The following is an 18,441-nucleotide window of genomic DNA, read 5'->3' on the forward strand; positions in this document are numbered from 1 at the left end:
CTATATTGAAAAAATTGTGATATGGCATATATGTTGTGTGTTTGAACCAATTAAAAGGAAGTGAGGTGCTACGTATACAATTGAGTTAAGATGGGAATTCAAGGTAATCTAATTGGTGAATCAATATTTCTTGAAGGCCTAACCTTTAACTAAAAATATATTCCTAAGTAGAGAAGCTAAAGTTCGTCCAATGTGTCACCAAGTGTTTTCACTGCTACAACACCCTACAAAACTTCACTACATTTAAAATTTGGATCCTACCAAACTATCATATCAAGTGTCGCTTTGGTTGTCAAGTCTTGTTTCAAGTCATATCACATGTTTCAAGTGTTCTTTATCACTCCTAAATTTCATCGCATTGATTAGAACATCTTTAGTGCACTTCATGGTTATAATACATTTGTTTGTTATAAAATGACACTTTTGGCCACAGTTGCACACACTTTGTTTATTGTACTCGGGGAGTGTTTGTAAATCTGCGTTTTGATGTGTATTTATCATTTTTTGGTCATTTATAAGTCTTATTGATGAGTTTTTATGTGTTGCACTTGATTTTACGTCTAAACTCATTATGTTTTCACCTTGTTTTAACTTTCAGACTTAGACAAGTTTCGGTTGCACAAGATAGCCCACTAAGGCTATAAGAGTGCAAAAGTGAACTCTCAAGCCTTATTTATGACTCCTTCCTTGTTCCAAAGTGAGCCCTATTCCATCCAAGAGTGCATAGTGCATTCCTAATTGTTATAGACATTTTTGTGCCTTACAACTCCAAGCATGAAATGTCCATAAACCAAGGGCTCCTAAGTCCCTAAAAGTGTTGTTCTAACCCCTAAAGGAACAAGGTCAATAGATTACAGCTTCTCCCAGAAGTTCTCCACCAGAAACTACTCAGAATAAGTCAAAACAGGATCATTTCAGCTACTCCACTAGCTAGGTGCGTTGCATTGCACCTAAATACACTGTGAGGGTGCATTGCATTTCAAAAGTCCCTTCTGTGGGGTGCGATGAGCGAGAAATGACAAATGGCAGTGTCATTCCGCGAGGTGGAGAGACAATGGAAGCTTCCAGAATCTTCTCCTGTGACACTTGCCTCACTGAATTCGACCAAGGATGAGTAAGAGGCCTTCAGTCTCCAAGTGGAAGCAAGAACTGATAGAGAGAAGACACTAATCAAATCACAAGCTGACTCATCCTCCTTACACATATCTATATATGGATCCCTCATCTCAGAGATCTAGAGGCTGGAATTTTGCATATTGTAAGGAATTGCTGTTGGTTTTTGAGACAAACATCAGAGTATTGGGTGATCTATGCTTTGTTTGAGGTGAAGAGGGGCTTCTTTGCTGGGAGGTTGATGCTGGGTCAGGAACCACCGGTTGTAACTCCTCCTGGATCTTTTCTTGTTTATCAATAAAAACTATTTGAGTTTTTCCTCCATGCTTTTGTATCATTGATGCTTGTTACATTTGTATGATTAACTTAAATCTGATCCTAAGTTGTTTATGAATATAGATCCATGTCTTTGTATAGTGTTCTTCTTCTGTGATCTTACAGGTACTTTGTGAAGCTAGGCAAGTAAGGGAGCAGGTAGCTGGAGACTGTCAAAGAAGAGAGGGATTGGATCAAAGGATTAGCGCAAGACACAGGTTGGTTCTTTCTATTCCTCTCTATCTATAGTTCATAAAGGAAATACAAAAGTAGTTTTTCTCTGTTTGTTTCTAAGGCAGCTGTCACACCTTAGTGGGATAGAGCAATTCTAAATAGACACTTTTCCCTGTAACAAAATGGCGACTCCACTGGGGAATGTCTAATTAGTTTGTTTGTGTATCTCTTTGTTGTTTGTTTCATAAACTTATAAGTAGCTTTCGAACTGCATTTGCCATAACAAATGCAAAGTAGACAACCGCTACTTCAATCCATTCACTGGATCTGTTTATGATTTAAACAACTGATTCACAAACTATCCGATTGCCCTTGTGATAGCTCTTAGACCCTCCTTAGATCTACCCCTGATTGTGCATTACTAATTGCTTTTACTCGGCCAAAAACCAAAGACTGAACTGCAAACTGTGACCCGAAACCCGGACAGATTCTCGTTTCTGGCCCAGCGCAGGTACTGTTAAGAGATCCTGAATTTCAGTGCACTTCCTGAAAGGGAAACCTGCGCTGCATTTCAGATTCTTTGTGTTACAGGTGCGCTGATCAGACTAGCCCTGTGCAACCGTGGTTCTTGTGCTTCATTCTTTCCAGTTCTATCTCTGAATTTTTCTGCCTGTGATCAGTATATGTATGTATAAAACCCCTTTTCCTTGCTGTTATTCCGCCTCCTTTGTACAAAAGAACTGTAGATGTTTTTGTGTGTTTGTTGAGTCGTTTACAGTTTTCCATTGCAAAAGTAGAATAGTCGTACTGTCGTCCTTTGATTTGAATCTGTCGCAAGTGTCGATTTCGATCATAGGAGAAAGTTTGATTGCTGTTGATGGTCGATTATACTGTTACTATTGCCTTTGGTCTGAATTTGTGATTTTCTAGTGTCAAGAACAAGTGTTCATTTCAAAATCGCAAGGTGTCGTAATCATCTCTGTTTTTTATTTCGAAAAAGATCTTGTTTATATTTATCGCTTGAAAAGAAATTCAGATTTGTACATCAACTTTCTTTTTAGCATCAATACTAAGAAAGTCGAAAACAAATACATGCATGTGCATTTGCATATAGACAGTCTGTTTGGCTTGATTTAGGAAAGTGCATTTACAATGTGCTCTTTGCTCTTTGTGAAAAGATTGTGTCTTTCTTTTCCTCTAGTAGCTAGGATTTTCATTGCACAAAAGAGATAAAAGTTTGTTTATCATCTTTAGATTGCATTTTAGGAATTACATCTACATCTCGTGGTGAACCCAAAAGGCAAACTTCATAAGCAAGATCAACTTAAAATAAATTCAATGAATCTAACAGCGCTTTGGAACTTAACGCACAACATTTAGAGGTCTAGGCTAGAGACGTATTCTGGCGTCGTAAATCCTGGTAACTATTGTCCTCACTGATGGTTGGGTGATTCCTCCACTTTGAGACGATAAGTGCCAGTACGGACTTGTGCTCCCACGTACCGTCGAGTATATTTTGGGAGACCCCTATAGGCTTAAATCCTTTATCCTTAGGAAGCCGTATCTGCCGCCCTATCGATCACAATGCATTGAACACAGCATTCGAGAAGATTGACTGTCGTACCGTAAAAAGTATTCTGCAGTTTTGCGATTGGTTTGGTACTCCCTCTACCTAGATCTCCAGAGTAGTCCCTTTCGTTCCTTTTCAGACTCCTTAACGGAAAAGGTCCATCTGAGCACTTGTCACTTCAGGCTCATTAAAAATCGAAGGTGACTAGAGTCATCTTTTGTTTTTTCTCGACTCTTAAAAACTGAAAAAACAAGTTGCGTTAAAGCGTCTAAAATTTATTTTAAATGGAATATTCATTACCCTTTCCTACGTTGATCTTGACCGACCAAGGAATTCCCCTTGGAGGAAATCCTAGTCCTTTCTCCTCTTGGGGAGATGTTGGTGCACCCCATATGGCCACATTGTCACTTCCAGGACTGACAATTGGTTTGCCTGTATGGCTCTTCTCAACCTCTGTCGTTCAGAACACCACTATTCCTGAATAATCGAATCAACAATTAGATGAATCCAGAGTTCCAACCAACCTTCTACTTCCTCTAATTCTTCCTCTCCTCCTTCCTCTTCGCTTGTCAAGGCTGGTAAAGCCAAAAGTCAAGTTCCTAAGGAGAAGAAGGAAAAGAAGAAGAAAGAGAAGAAGAAGAAGGAGCCAAAAGCGAAAGGGGGCAAACGAGTGTCGTCTAACGAAAATCCACACACTGCACCGACCAGGCCTAAATCGCCATGTGTCATTTGCAAAGGAGACCACTTTCACAGAGATTGTCCTTGCATCCCTCGGATCTTAAGGGCCTGGTCTCCTCGTTTGCACAACCAGGTGTCGTCAACCTCTGATGATCATGTTGAAAACACACCGTCGACTAGTGAAAGTGAAGCCCCAGGACAAAAAGGAAGATATAGATTTCCTTGTAAACTGTGTGAAGGCGATCATGTCGTTCACCATTGTCCCTTATTAGACGAAGCTAAAAGAGTTTTGGATGATCGTCCGGTTTCACCGTTACGACTTCCTCCTGGATATAAAAAACTCTTGCCGAGTCAATCACTAGTCGAAAATCCGGCTGACCCGCTCAGGTGGTTGGCCGAAGCATCTATCATTGAAGATGAACCATCTGAATCCATACCAGACAAAAGTCAAAAGGTCGAGGCGGCAGTTGACCCGGTCTTGCCTTCAGAGGTTCCACCTTCAGATGATACAATCACTGAAGAGAACAAGGATGACACCGTCCAAATTCTTTTCATAAGCACAGACTCCAACGAACATGGGGGAAATTTACCCGTTCCTTTACCGCAGGAAGGAAGTTCGTCAGAGTCGTACCCGGCCGTCTATTCGGTCCCACCTCCAAGCAACCTAGTTGTCTCCTTCGACTGGAATCAACTAGGCAGACCCCGTTTACCAGCTAGTGTACCATTCCGAATTATTGTTCAAATATATAGAATGGTTATGGCTGGTACCATCATAGATGAAGGGGCTTCTGTGAGTATCCTTTCCTCAACTTCTTGGAAAGCACTTGGTTCGCCATCGCTTTTACCTGAAATGAGAAATCTGACAGGATTTGATAAATGAACCAGTTGACCGTTAGGGATCCTTCCCAATGTGCCCATAACATTGAGAGGGAAAACCGTTCAAATGAATGTAATGGTAGTTCAAGGACCCCTGGATTACAATCTACTCCTTGGACGAGACTATATTTATTGCATGGGAGCAATTGTCTCCTCACTCTTTAGAGTAATGTGTTTTCCGCACGAAGGAAGAGTGGTCAAGCTCGTGGACCAACTTTCATTCCCCGGATCATACATAGCAAATAGTCATATACCATCCCTGAATGGTCTTTTCATGCAAGAAATGTCTCAATCTCCAGTCCGTCCTCTCGATGAGCGCGAGTAATTCGGAGGGATACAACTGAAACCCAGGGGGCATGCACCCTAGTCTACTTCAGCAGGAAAACTTTGGGTATAGGGTAGGTTTCCGTGAGAGAATATGACTAGTCTGTACCCCCGTCCGTGATTGGAAGAGGGGGTTATTCTAGAACAAGATTCTCTTGTCAAAGTTATGTGAGTTGGCGAGCACCGCCGCTCACCTTTGTTTATCTCGGTAGACATCGCCAGAGAAGTGTTTTGTTTGCGCTGTGAATAGAACAATCTTTGGGTAACCTGTAAGAGGTAGGCCTCTCTCGGTAAAACAAATGTTTTAACGGAATAAAGAAGGGGTAACCTTGAAACTCTGTTTTATACCTGGGGGCATGCAAACCTTTTGGAGTACAAGCAAAGAGCGATCATTTATCTATTTTTTGGATTGGTCATTTCCTAACTTGCATAAAGAAAGGATGTGGGGCAAAACTCTAAAAGTTGTCGTTTTTATATGAGACATTCTTATCACAAGACTGGATTAATCGAGCAGTTTTAGCACATAGTTCAAGCTCGTTAAAAAATAAACATAAGACATGAGAAAAATTTTCCGCCGGTGTTTAAGCTCGTTAAAAAATGAACTATTCCCTGGTAAATAACCAAGGTGAATGTAGTACTTTAGCCATTAAAGCCTTGGTCATGTTTGCACCGTAACCTCCATTTTTTCATTGGCGGATCATTCACCTCCATTTGATTGTTTACCCATTTTGAGGAACAGCTGCGAAGAGTGATTTCATTAGCCATCCTTGTGACACTGCCGTGATTGGAAAATTCCAAACCTTACCTGGAATCAGCTGCTACCTGTTTTATCACTCGTTCCTCAAAAGACGAGTCTCCTTTAAGCTCTTTTCAACTGACTCGTAAAATATGAAAAGATTGCCGAGTCCTTGGCCTTCCAGCTCGTTAAAGGGACAGGAAGTGCTATCCCTCATCTAGATTTTAATCTTTTTGGACCTGAGGGATTATTGCACAAAAAGATCGAGCGCTTGTTTTGTTCGGCTCGTTAAAACTATCGAAAATTCATCCCTTCTGTATTGTTTTATACTTTTTCGGATTTAAGGGATTAGATGACGAAAAAGGAATTTTGGAGTTACCTTTACGTTCCTTTTCAGACTCTCTAAAATTGAAAAGGACCGAGTTATCTTTGTCGTTAAACTCGTTAAAAAGATTAATAGCGACAAACTTGTCTTTAGACGAGAACGAGTTTCACTATCGCTAGGCTCGTTAAAACATAGCGATGGGTTTGCCCGAAGGGCAAATTATAGAACAAGCATATGTTATCCTCCTCAAGCTTGACAAAAATAAAGAGGTACTGGACAGCAATGACTGGGGAAATTCGGGAAGAAAACTCAAAGAATCTTTATTGGTAGCAAGTCGCTCTTGAACATGACACTTCCACTCCGTGTCTGAGTCAGGTTGGGTTGTTTCATTCACCGGTCACATCGCCATGGTCACGCCATACCATCCACATTTTGGGTTAATGCTACCAATCCATCACATCAGTGTCGCCGATATGTTCAAGAGAAGTCATCCAGAGAAGTCGCTTGTGTCTCACCCACTACCATACATTATACTCCATTCTTTCATGACCGCCACCCTGAACATTATATCATCAGATCGTTTTCACCTCCATCAAAATCATTTGCTCCGTTCCGTGTCATTGATGTGGGATTCATTAAGGCCCTCCTGTGACAGATCACTTCTTGTCGACATCAGCTCATTATCCAAGAAGTTGATCTAGGAACACCCCATTCAGTACTTTGAAGCTTGCATGCCTCAATGGCAAGTTTCTCACTTCCGGCGACAGGTTTACATCAATGACCTTCGACCGAAAGAATTTGCGTGGTGTTCGACGCCAAGTCCTTTATTCACACCACGTGGATTGTACTACAGTACCTTGAGGATCATTATCATTATCGGTGACTCCTCTCGTGCTTGTTAACAGTTTACATCATTGGCTGGTAATCAAGCGATGTCTTTCCATGTTCGACTTCAAAACATTTCTCACATGGATCGACTTGTACTTCGAGTAAAGATCGGACGAGATTGAAGACCCCGGATCTAGTTTCATCCATCCAGGCTGCGATATATATTCGGAAAAATAAAGAAATCAAATGTACAGCATTGCAGCATAGATAATCATCCTGCCAAAAGGATGATGGCTCTATCAGAATCATCAGTCTACACTTAGACGATTATCTGTCCTATGTACATGAAAATGAATTTATAAAGCTGAGCATGGGAATGCCCGCCTCAGCTAGATCATGAAAACAGTATGAAGATATTGTATTGTATTGTATCTTATTACAGGTCTCCTCCCAGCATTGAAAGAACTTCGGATCCTCATAATAAAGCATTTCACCCGACACCAAAAGGTTAACGGCCTCATACTTTAGGGGGCAACTGTTATAGACATTTTTGTGCCTTACAACTCCAAGCATAAAATGTCCATAAACCAAGGGCTCCTAAGTCCCTAAAAGTGTTTTTCTAACCCCTAAAGGAACAAGGTCAACAGATTACAGCTTCTCCCAGAAGTTCTCCACCAGAAACTGCTCAGAATAAGTCAAAACAGGATCATTTCAGCTGCTCCACTGGCTAGGTGCGTTGCATTGCACCTAAATACACTGTGAGGGTGCGTTTCATTTCAAAAGTCCCTTCTGTGAGGTGCAATGAGCGAGAAATGACAAATGGCAGTGTCATTCTGCGAGGTGGAGAGACAATGGAAGCTTCCAGAATCTTCTCCTGTGACACTTGCCTCACTGAATTCGACCAAGGATGAGTAAGAGGCATTCAGTCTCCAAGTGGAAGCAAGAACTGACAGAGAGAAGACACTAATCAAATCACAAGCTGACTCATCCTCCTTACACATATCTATATATGGATCCCTCATCTCAAAGATCCAGAAGCTGGAATTTTGCATATTGTAAGGAATTGTTGTTGGTTTTTGAGACAAACATCAGAGTATTGGGTGATCTATGCTTTGTTTGAGTTGAAGAGGGGCTTCTTTGCTGGGAGGTTGATGCTGGGTCAGGAACCACCGGTTGTAACTCCTCCTGGATCTTTTCTTGTTTATCAATAAAAACTATTTGAGTTTTTCCTCCATGCTTTTGTATCATTGATGCTTGTTACATTTGTATGGTTAACTTAAATCTGATCCTAAGTTGTTTATGAATATAGATCCATGTCTTTGTATAGTGTTCTTCTTCTGTGATCTTACAGGTACTTTGTGAAGCTGGGCAAGTAAGGGAGCAGGTAGCTGGAGACTGTCAAAGAAGAGAGGGATTGGATCAAAGGATTAGCGCAAGACACAGGTTGGTTCTTTCTATTCCTCTCTATCTGTAGTTCATAAAGGAAATACAAAAGTAGTTTTTCTCTGTTTGTTTCTAAGGAAGCTGTCACACCTTAGTGGGATAGAGCAGTTCTAAATAGACACTTTTCCTTGTAACACTAATCATCATTGCCTTCCCTGTTTTGAACTGTGCCACTAAAGAAAGCCTTCCTCCTTGTTGAGTGCATGGCACATCATCAAAGCAACATCATCATCCCCTCATCCTTCAATAGTATGCCCTACAACCCCCTTGGCTCCCTTGAGTTCACATCACACTTGGGAAGGTCGAAGCTCAACCCTTTAGCCTTTATACTTGCACCCTACACCCTCTTAGCTTCTCTTGAGCGCATAGTGCACTTGGGAAGGTCAAATATTCATTCCTTCAACCTTCGACAGTGCACCTTGTGCCCTCCTTAGTTCCCTTAAGCTCATAGTGCACTCTCAAATCCTTAGTGGCCTTCCTTACCCTTTCAAACCTGCACCTTGTGCCCTCACTTGAGCTTCCTCTCTCTAGTTGAGTGCACTAGTGCATCCTGAAGCTTCAAAGAACTCATCCTCCCCTCCTTGGTAGTGCACCCTATGCCCAGAAGTTTCCTTTGTTCTTCCCAAGCACATGTTAATTCATGAACATAAAATTTGCATGAGATATGTTAGGATAGGACATTTTTCAGGTTGATGTTTGCTTGACATGAGTGATTTCAATCGCAGGTATTCTAGAACAACATGGCATGGATGCATAAAGAGATCAGGAAAAGAGGGCAATAAATGGAAGCATTCAGGAATGAAGAACACATGATGTGACAAAATGAACAAAATTTGAATCCTAATGATCGAAGAAGCCCCAGAAGACTCCATATGATCAAAGATCCATTTGAGGGTGAAAACATCAACAACATAAAAATTGCATGCAATATCAAAGATGCAAGTGGCAGCATTGTCACCTATCAAGAAAGTCCATGTCATCAGTAACTATGAGTCAAAGTCACAAATGTTAGTGGCTTCTCATGCTCTCACCACATGATGATGTGGAAATCATGATGCAAGCATGTAATTATTGTAAAGACAAAGAAGTAGAAGTCCAAGAGCTATGTATGGACAAAAGAGCCATGTGAAGAAGTTCAAAGGACATGTAATTCAAGAGCCAAGTAATTCCAAAAGTCACATGTAATTCCAAAAGTCATTTAGAATTCCAAGAGTTATATAGAAGTCTTGTTTTCACTGCTACAACACCCTCCAAAAATTTCACTACATAAAAATTTTGGAACCTACTTCACTGTCATATCTAGTGTTGTCATGGTTGTCAAGTGTTGTTTCATGTCATTATATATGTTTCAATTGTTCTTAAGTTTCCTTGTGTGTCATTTCATTTATTATAACATCTTTACTGCATATCATGATCGAAACACCTTTGGTGGTTGTAAAACAACACATTTGAGTCACATTCGAACACACTTCATTTGTCGTACTTGGGGAATGTATGTAAAGTGGTGTTTTAATGTATACTTATATTTTTTCAAGCTTTTATAATTTTTCTCGATGATTTGGTATGTGTCACTCATGGTTTTATATCAAAACTCATCATTTTTGCCCCTTTCTCTATATTCTAGACTTAGAAACATTTTGGTTCCAAAATGAACCCATTAAGGAAAGGAGCGCATGAGAGCACTCATAAGCCTTGCTCGGGAATCCTTTGTTGTTCAAAAGTGCACCATGTGCCCTCCAAGAGCACATAGTGCACTCCTTGACCATATTTTCGCTTCCTTGTTCCAAACTACACCCTTGAAAAAAATCTATGTCTTCCTTTGAGAACACTCCTTCGACTCGAAGAAGAGTGCCCTCCTTGAGTGCATGAGCACATGTTGAAGACCTAAAGCTCAACACTTCAGCCTTCAGCAATGTGCCCTACACCCTCCTTGACCTTTGAGCACATGAGCACACTCTGATGCCCTAAAGCTTCACCAATTGTCCTTTGAAAATGTGCCATGTGCCTTCCTTTTCATTCTTGAGTGCATGGGTGTACCCAGAAGCCTTAATGCCTCTCCCTTCAGCCTTCAAATTTGTGCCATGCACCCTCCTTGTCTCCCTTGAGCGCACAGTGCACTTGGGAAACCCGGAGTCTTCTCCTTCGTCCTTCGGACTTGTATCATGCACCCTACCCTGATTACCTCTCTCTCTTCAGTGCATGAGTGCATCTTAAAGCCTTGAAGCTTCTTCCCTTCAACCCTTCAAACTTTCAAACAACGCCCTTGTGCCCAGAATCTCTTCTTGATCATTTTGAGTGCACTGTTAAGGCATGAACAAAAAATTTACATGAAACATGTTAGAATAGGATATTTTTATGCTAATGGTTTATTTTCATGATTGATTGCAATTTCAGGTATTCCAGGAACATTCTTGCGATCATGCATGAAGAAGATCGGGAAAAGAAGGTAGACAAAGGAAGCATTAAGAAAAAAAGGAACACATTAAGGTCTTAATGATCGAAGAACCTTGAAGACTCCAGAATATCAAAGACCCTTTGGAGGGTAAAGACATCAATGATAGGAAGTTGCATTTAGAACAAAGACACGAGTGGCAACCATGTCACCCATTGAAGAGGATCCATGTCATCAATCACTATGAGTCCCAATCATCAAGGATAGTGACTTTTCATGTCTTGTCATATGATGATGTGGATGTTATGATGTAATTATGTAATCATTGTAAAGAGAAATAAGTGGAATTCCATGAATCATGTATGGAAAACAGATCCATGGAAGTGAAAAAGACATGTAATACCAAGAGTCATATGTAATTCCAAAAGTCATTTGGAAGTCCAAAGGTCATTAGGAGTTGGAAATTCAAGAGCCATGAGTATGTGAAAGGTCATGCCTCAAGTTATAAAAGGGCCCTCATTACTCATGCAAAGGACTTTTAACCTCTGTTTCTTCCACAAGGCATTAGAGAGATAGAGTTAGTACTTTTGGGGAGAAAGTAGTGGCTCTAACACTCCACTATTGGAGATAGTGATGTTCATTGTACTTATGTATCTTAGAACTTTTTCTTACTTGAAGACTTTCGGCCAACACATTTTCACACAAGTATTGTGGATGTTTCTAATACTATTATTTGAATGTTTATGATTCATGTTCTCTTTGACATGTGTTAAAACAATTTATCTATTTTGGTGAATTTGGTGCTTAACTTATTATAAATGTGTTGTAAGAGATAATGATTGTAAAATCGTTGCATCTATGTGAACTATTTCACTTGATGTTAGATGAGCCTTTATCATTCATGTGTGTCTCCATTAGGGTAGTACTTATACTTCTTTCTTGGAGGCTCACTTTATTTCCCCCTGCAGTGAAAGAACCTTGATACATCTACAATCGAACATTCACAAGGCACACTCTCTTGCTCATTCAAAAGCACATGTATGCTTCTCTCTCATGCTAACAACTAAAGCCAAGGCATATCTTTAAGTAAATGGAAAACGATCCATATTTCATATGGGACTCCTGCACCAAATTGTGTGAGGTCTAATTGGGAACTCATATCAGGGAGATCCCTTATATGTTAATGGTATCCAACATCGTCAACAATTCAAAAGGTCAAAGAAGTTGAAAAGTCATATGAGAAACTCAAGAGTCATGGGGATGTGAAAGATCATGCCTCAAGTTATAAAATGAGCCTAATTACTCAAGAGAAGGATTTTTCACCTTGGCTTCTCCCGCATTAGAGAGGTAGAGATAATACTTTTTGGGAGAAAGTAGTGGCTCTAAAGCTCCACTATTGGAGCTAGTGATGTTCATTGTACTCATGTATCTTGGAACTTTTGTTTAATACTTGAAGCCATTAGACCAACACATTTTCATGCATGGATGTTTTGAAACTATTATTTTAATGTTTTTGATTTATGTTGGATCTCATATGTACTAAATAATTGAACTATTTTGGTTACTTTGGTGCTAAACTTGTTGGAAATGTGTTGTGATGATTTTAATGATCGTAGCATCTATGTGAATTATTTTTCTTGATGTCTAATGATTTTTCCTTGTTTATCTGGGTGCGTCTCTACTAGATTAGTATTACTACTTCTCTGTTAGATGCTCATCTTTTCTTCCTTGCAGTAAAAGAACCTTGATGCATTTACAATCGAACATTCTATAAGACACACTCTCCTACTCATTCAAAAGAACATGCATGCTATTCTCTCATGTTAACTACTTAAGCCAAGGAAAATATATAAGTTAATGGTAGTTAGGCCATATTTCCGGATGGGATTCCTACACCAAATGGTGTGAGTTCTAATTGGGACCTCATATCAGGGAGATCCCTTGTATGTTGGCAGGTTCTAGCACCATCAATAGGTGGTTTATCAACTAGTCAAGCAAAACAAATTTCACAACACTAGGTGTAGTCAAGCACAACAAATTTCACAACATTAGGTGTAATCAAGCACAACAAATTTCACAACATTGGGTGGTTTATCATCCATATCAAGCACTCTAAGAGTGTTTTATCATCCCATACCAGGCACCTTGGGTTTTTTATCAACTCTCTCTTAGAAATCACCTATCTACATGTGGTTTATCAACCCTAGCTAGCACCCTGAGTGGTTTCTTATCCATTGCCTAGAAAGCACTCATTCCCATTTCTTCTTGATCCTAGTGCACTCCTAGTCACAATTTCCTCTTTTATGGAATCACATTCCCTCAACTCATAGCTCTTTCTAGCTTTACTCATGAGCTTCACTGTCACGTACCCGAATTTTTTTTTATTATTAATCGTATTTAATATTCTATTGCTCGTTATGGTTTCTGGTACGAACGCCTCACTGTTCGTTGACTTACCCACATATGGATTTATATGTTGTAATGTATATGAACATATATTGTTTACACAAATGATTGCTGGGAAATTAATTTATCAACGATTATGGTTTTCATAAACCTAGGGTGGCAAGGACCCTTGAGCGATTTGGTTGATTGCTTTATTAAAATTGGGCCGCCATATGAACCTTGGGTGTTATCAGAGTTGACAACTCGAGGCATCCGCTGGCATTCCATTGTAATGACAGGTGGGCACGGAATTAAACACGCCGGCTCGATCACGTGAATGGAGTGGGCTGGCGTTAAGTCCCCGCCTAACTCTTTACCGCCATGATCAAGGGTGTGGATGGCCCGGGATGGATCCGAGGGCGGAGACGCCTCCAGATGTCATAGCCGAGGTTTGGATGGTATATGACTTGCCCTTCTCGATTAATCGGGTTATTGTGAAGCTCGGCGCCGCTTTGCTCTGCTCCGCGCCACCTCGTTCTAGTCTGAGCTCTTCTGGTAAATTCCTCATGCGCTGAGCGCTCGTTCCTCCGCCGAGCGAGTAACCTTGCGCGAATCATCCGTCTGTTCATTATATATAAACATATACTACTGAACTCTGGAGGTATGTCACGGATTGTAACCTACCGGCTCTTTTTTTTCTGTTGTTCTTTTGCTTTCGGGTAGATGATTATCTTCCTTCATGTGGCGGTGCTAATTGTTCCTTGACATGGTGTGTGCATGCAGTAGAACTGGTTCGGAGTTCGTTCAGATGAGGAGGCCCTCCTTTGAAGGCTATGGTGCTCCCAGCTCTATACCAGATGCGTTTCTCCCGGTTGCACGGTATGCAATTTGGGTTACATTTCTTACTCTTTATTTGGTCTACCCGCAGAGGGTCTCCCCTGTGCCGAGCCGTAGCCCAACCTTACCTCACCGTGGTTGGTCGCAGGTGGCAACGGGAGGCTCCCCACTGTACTATTTCGAGCCTGCCCTTGTGCTAGCCATGGGTTCCGTCGAAACCCTGGCGCTTTCTGTGGTTAAGGATAGAGATTCCTCCAGAAAGTGGAAACTGTATTCGCATTTTAACCATTTGTAATTTGAACTGTTATGTTAATGTTGTATATCGAATGGTACTCCGGCCACGGCCGTGTGGTTTACAGATGTTGGGGCTTCAGGCCCTTTTTTTTTAATTCCTTTTCTAATGATATGTTACAGATATTGGGGCTACAGACCCTGTTGGTTTTCTTTATTGTGAACTGTTACGACCGTATGGTTTTTTTATCAATTGACTTTAAATCTCCACCACTGTTTCATGTCGGCTAGGAGATTTCTTTTGCGTCAAGAATGATATGGTTCTGTTGGCCAAAGGCTGTGTAAACTTTCCATATAATGTTCTGGTTAATATTTATACTGTGGTTATGCTTTTGATACATGGTAGAAGTTTTATGTACATTCTAATGCATGAAGTTGCAACTCCCGTTACGGTTCTTGCATGGATATTCTATGGTTGTCCCACTGGCAGAGTATGCGGCCTCGGTTGTCCGGCCCTATGCTTACTCTGTGGATGAGAATGGTCTGAAATTCCGCTCTTACCAAGAGCCAAATGTATTTCTCTGGTTTATAGTTCAGTTACTTTACCATTTGCTGTTATTTAACCCCGCGGATGACAGCCTAATGTTGCTGGGTTTTATGTTCGGGGTTCTGTTTGTTAATGCATTATACATTGATACTGTTAACACATCAGCATTCGTATTATTATCACATTAATCTTGGTATTGTTAACACATTATTCTTTGATACATGTTCTTTGGGGTCTCAGTTTGCAGAGGTGTACCGAGGCACTCCCGGTATTCACTATATGTTAGTTACTTCTTTATTAAAATCTCATTGCAGGGTTGTCTTGTATTGCAGGGGTTGCCCGACTCGAAGGGCTTGTCTCCCCTTACGCTTTCTATAATTATTCTATATCATGAGTTTAATGCCACACTCGAAAGACCACTGATCTTTCCTAGTAATAGAATTGAGTTACGGAGATTATTGTCTCACTTCCTTATTTTTCATACCTGTAACTTGCAATTCGGCAAGATTCTCTCTCTGCTTTTCCCAACTACTCGGAATAGTAGTGTTGTGATCGGTCTGCTACAACCAGGGTTTTATTCTTACCCTTGCTCCTGTCATTTGGCAGTGAGACCGAAGCTTAACCTTTCGGGTCTCTGTCTGGAACAAGGTGCAGGCTCCTATACTTAAAGACTAACATCTGCTATCCAACTAGTGTGCAATTAGGACGTAGCAATGATATTTTTAAGCAACAATTATCTCCTATGCATTACAAATATTTATAGGGTTTAACTTAAATGACTTGCAGATACTTGCAGAAATTTGAGGGTTTCAGTCTTACTTACCCGGCCTCGGCCAGCCCTTAAGTCCCTTAGTAGATCACTTGCACGCAAGCCTGTGCATAACTATTTAGCCGCCCATCCGTGAGACTCGTCCTTCGAGACCAGAGCCTCCCCCCTTGCATTCCTCTTGCCGGATCACTATCCTCAGCAAGGTTGCACTGTGTGCTCGACTATCTGGTCCTTACCAGACGTAGTCTTTCATTCACTCTTTTTTTGTCCCTCTGCCTGTCTCTACAGCGCAGATTTTTGCCATCCTCTCCCTTTTTCCCTGGAAGCTTTTCCAGTTAGGGAAGGTGGTTAAAGTCAGTTCCAATAACCGACTTTCCTCCCAAGAGTTGCCAACACTTATCATGAGTATTCTTTATTAAAATATTTTAATGCACATGTAAAATAAAAGAAATACTCTTAAGATCTTTTTTTTTTAAAAACAGACAATAAAATAGTCTTCCAATGTCATTCTTAATCCAGTCTTTTACCGTAGTGAAATTTAAATATTTACATATTCCCGGGGTCATCACATCTCCCCCCCCTGAGATTGGACATCGTCCCGATGTCTGCTGTTCACAAACAGCCCCGGATAAGCTTCCTTAAGAAGCTCTTCATCTTCCCAAGTGGCCTCATCAGGCCCATAGTGCTGCCACTGCACTTTAACTTGGGTAATAACTCGCTTCCGCAGCTGCACTTCTCTCCGGTCGAGAATGCTCAGTGGTTCGACCAGGACCTCTCCTTCCGGTTCGACCTGCAATCATCAACAATATCAGTCATTTCGCTTCCAAAATTCATATCCAATAATTCAACTGGAATCAGTCCTTACCCGTACATCTTGCCATTTGATCACATGCTTAGGGTCGTAGATGTATTTTTTTAGTATAGAAACATGGAAGACATTATGGATTTTAATGTGGCTTGGCAGAGCGAGCTGGTAGGCTACTGGCCCGACTCTTGCCAAGACCTGGAAAGGTCCAAAATAGCGGGGTGCAAGTTTAGCGCAACCGCTCCATTGCAGGGTACTTTTCTTGGCTTGAATTCTTACATAAACATGGTCGCCGACCTGGTACTCTTTGAACCTTCTTTTCCGATCTGCAAAGCTCTTTTGCCGATCTTGAGCAGCCTTTAAATTAGTCTGCACCCTTTTTACCATGTCCTCCATTTCCTTGAGCATCTCTGGCCCCAACCTTAGTTTGTCTTCAGGGCCATTCCAACTTGAGGGCGTACGGCACTTCCGTCCGTACAAAGCCTCAAAGGGAGTCATTTGTATGGATGAATGATATCCATTGTTATATGCAAATTCCACCAAATGTAAATAATCTTCCCATTGTGTTGGTTTTTGCATTACACATGCTCTTAACATATCCTCTACAATCTGATTTACTCGTTCCGTCTGTCCATCAGTCTGGGGATGATAAGCTATATTGAAATTCAGCTGTGTACCCATTTCTGCAAACAATGATTTCCAAAAGGCGGATGTAAATTTTACATCTCAGTCTGATATTATCGTCTTCGGAAGCCCATGCAGTTTGAACACGTTCTGCACAAAAATGTGTGCAATCTGCACCGCTCTGTAGGTAGATTGCACTGGTATAAAGTGTGTTGCCTTACTCAACTTGTCTACTACTACCATAATAGAGTCATTGTTCTTCTTTGTCCTAGGCAGTCCAGTTATGAAATCCATGGATATGATCTCCCATTTCCATTCTGGAACGGGCAAGGGTTGCAATAACCCTGCTAGATGTAGGTGCTCTGCCTTGATCTGCTGACATTCCAAACACCGCGCTAAATATTCAGCCACATGCTTTTTCATTCCAGGCCAATAGTATTCCCTTCGAAGCGTAGTAAGCATCTTCTAGTATCCGGGATGACCTGCGTAGTGGCTGGTGTGAAATTCGTCCAAAATCAGATTTTTAAGACTGTTGTCGTTAGGTACAAACAACCTTTTTTTATAGAGAAGCATTCCATCCTCACCTATTTCATACCCCTGCTGACTTTCCTTGCTGGAAAGTGGTATTTGTTGTTTCATTTGCTGATATTCGGCATCTTGGTCCGCTGCTGTTTTTATCATTTCTTGCAAGGGATTCTTCCATTTACTGAGCGTAACTTCGTATAAGCATTGCACCTTTCGACTCAGTGCGTCAGCCACGCGGTTTTCCTTTCCTTTCAGATGTTTAATGTCGAAATCAAATCCACTTAAGAAATCTGCCCAACGGGCTTGCCTTGCATTCAGGGTGGGCTGACTGAAATAATTTGTCAAGCTGTGATGGTCTGTCAACAACAGAAATTTCCTTCCTTATAAATAATGCCGCCGCATTTTAAGTGCATGTATCACGGCTGCTAATTCCAAGTCGTAGGCAGAATATTTCTGCTCATGCTCCTTTAGCTTTCTTGACTCGTAAGCGATCACTTTTCCCTCTTGCATTAACACTCCACCCACACCTTCTCGACTTGCATCGGTACATACCACGTAATCCTTATTAGGATCAGCTATACTCAAAATGGGAGCAGAGGTGAGCAAATGCTTAAGTTGCTCAAAGCTTTGCTGACATTCTGAATTCCACTTGAACGCCCTTCCTTTCTTCTGCAAGGAAGTGATAGGATATGCTACCCTTGAGAAGCCTTCCACAAATCTTCTATAATAACCGGCCAATCCCATGAAAGATCTAATATCTGCCACATCCTTAGGTACGGGCCAATCCATTATGGTCTTTCTTTTCTCAGGGTCCACTGCAATCCCTTCTTTTGTGATTACATGGCCCAAATACTGTATCTCCTCTTTGAAGAAATCACACTTGCTGAGTTTAGTGTACAGTTGATGCTCTCGAAGAGTTTGCAGTACCAACCGGAGGTGTTCCT

The sequence above is a fragment of the Pinus tabuliformis genome, chromosome 2_2 (assembly GCF_031772625.1).
Source record: "Pinus tabuliformis cultivar Carrire ecotype Pingquan chromosome 2_2, CPIR1, whole genome shotgun sequence".
Lineage (NCBI taxonomy): Eukaryota > Viridiplantae > Streptophyta > Pinopsida > Pinales > Pinaceae > Pinus > Pinus tabuliformis.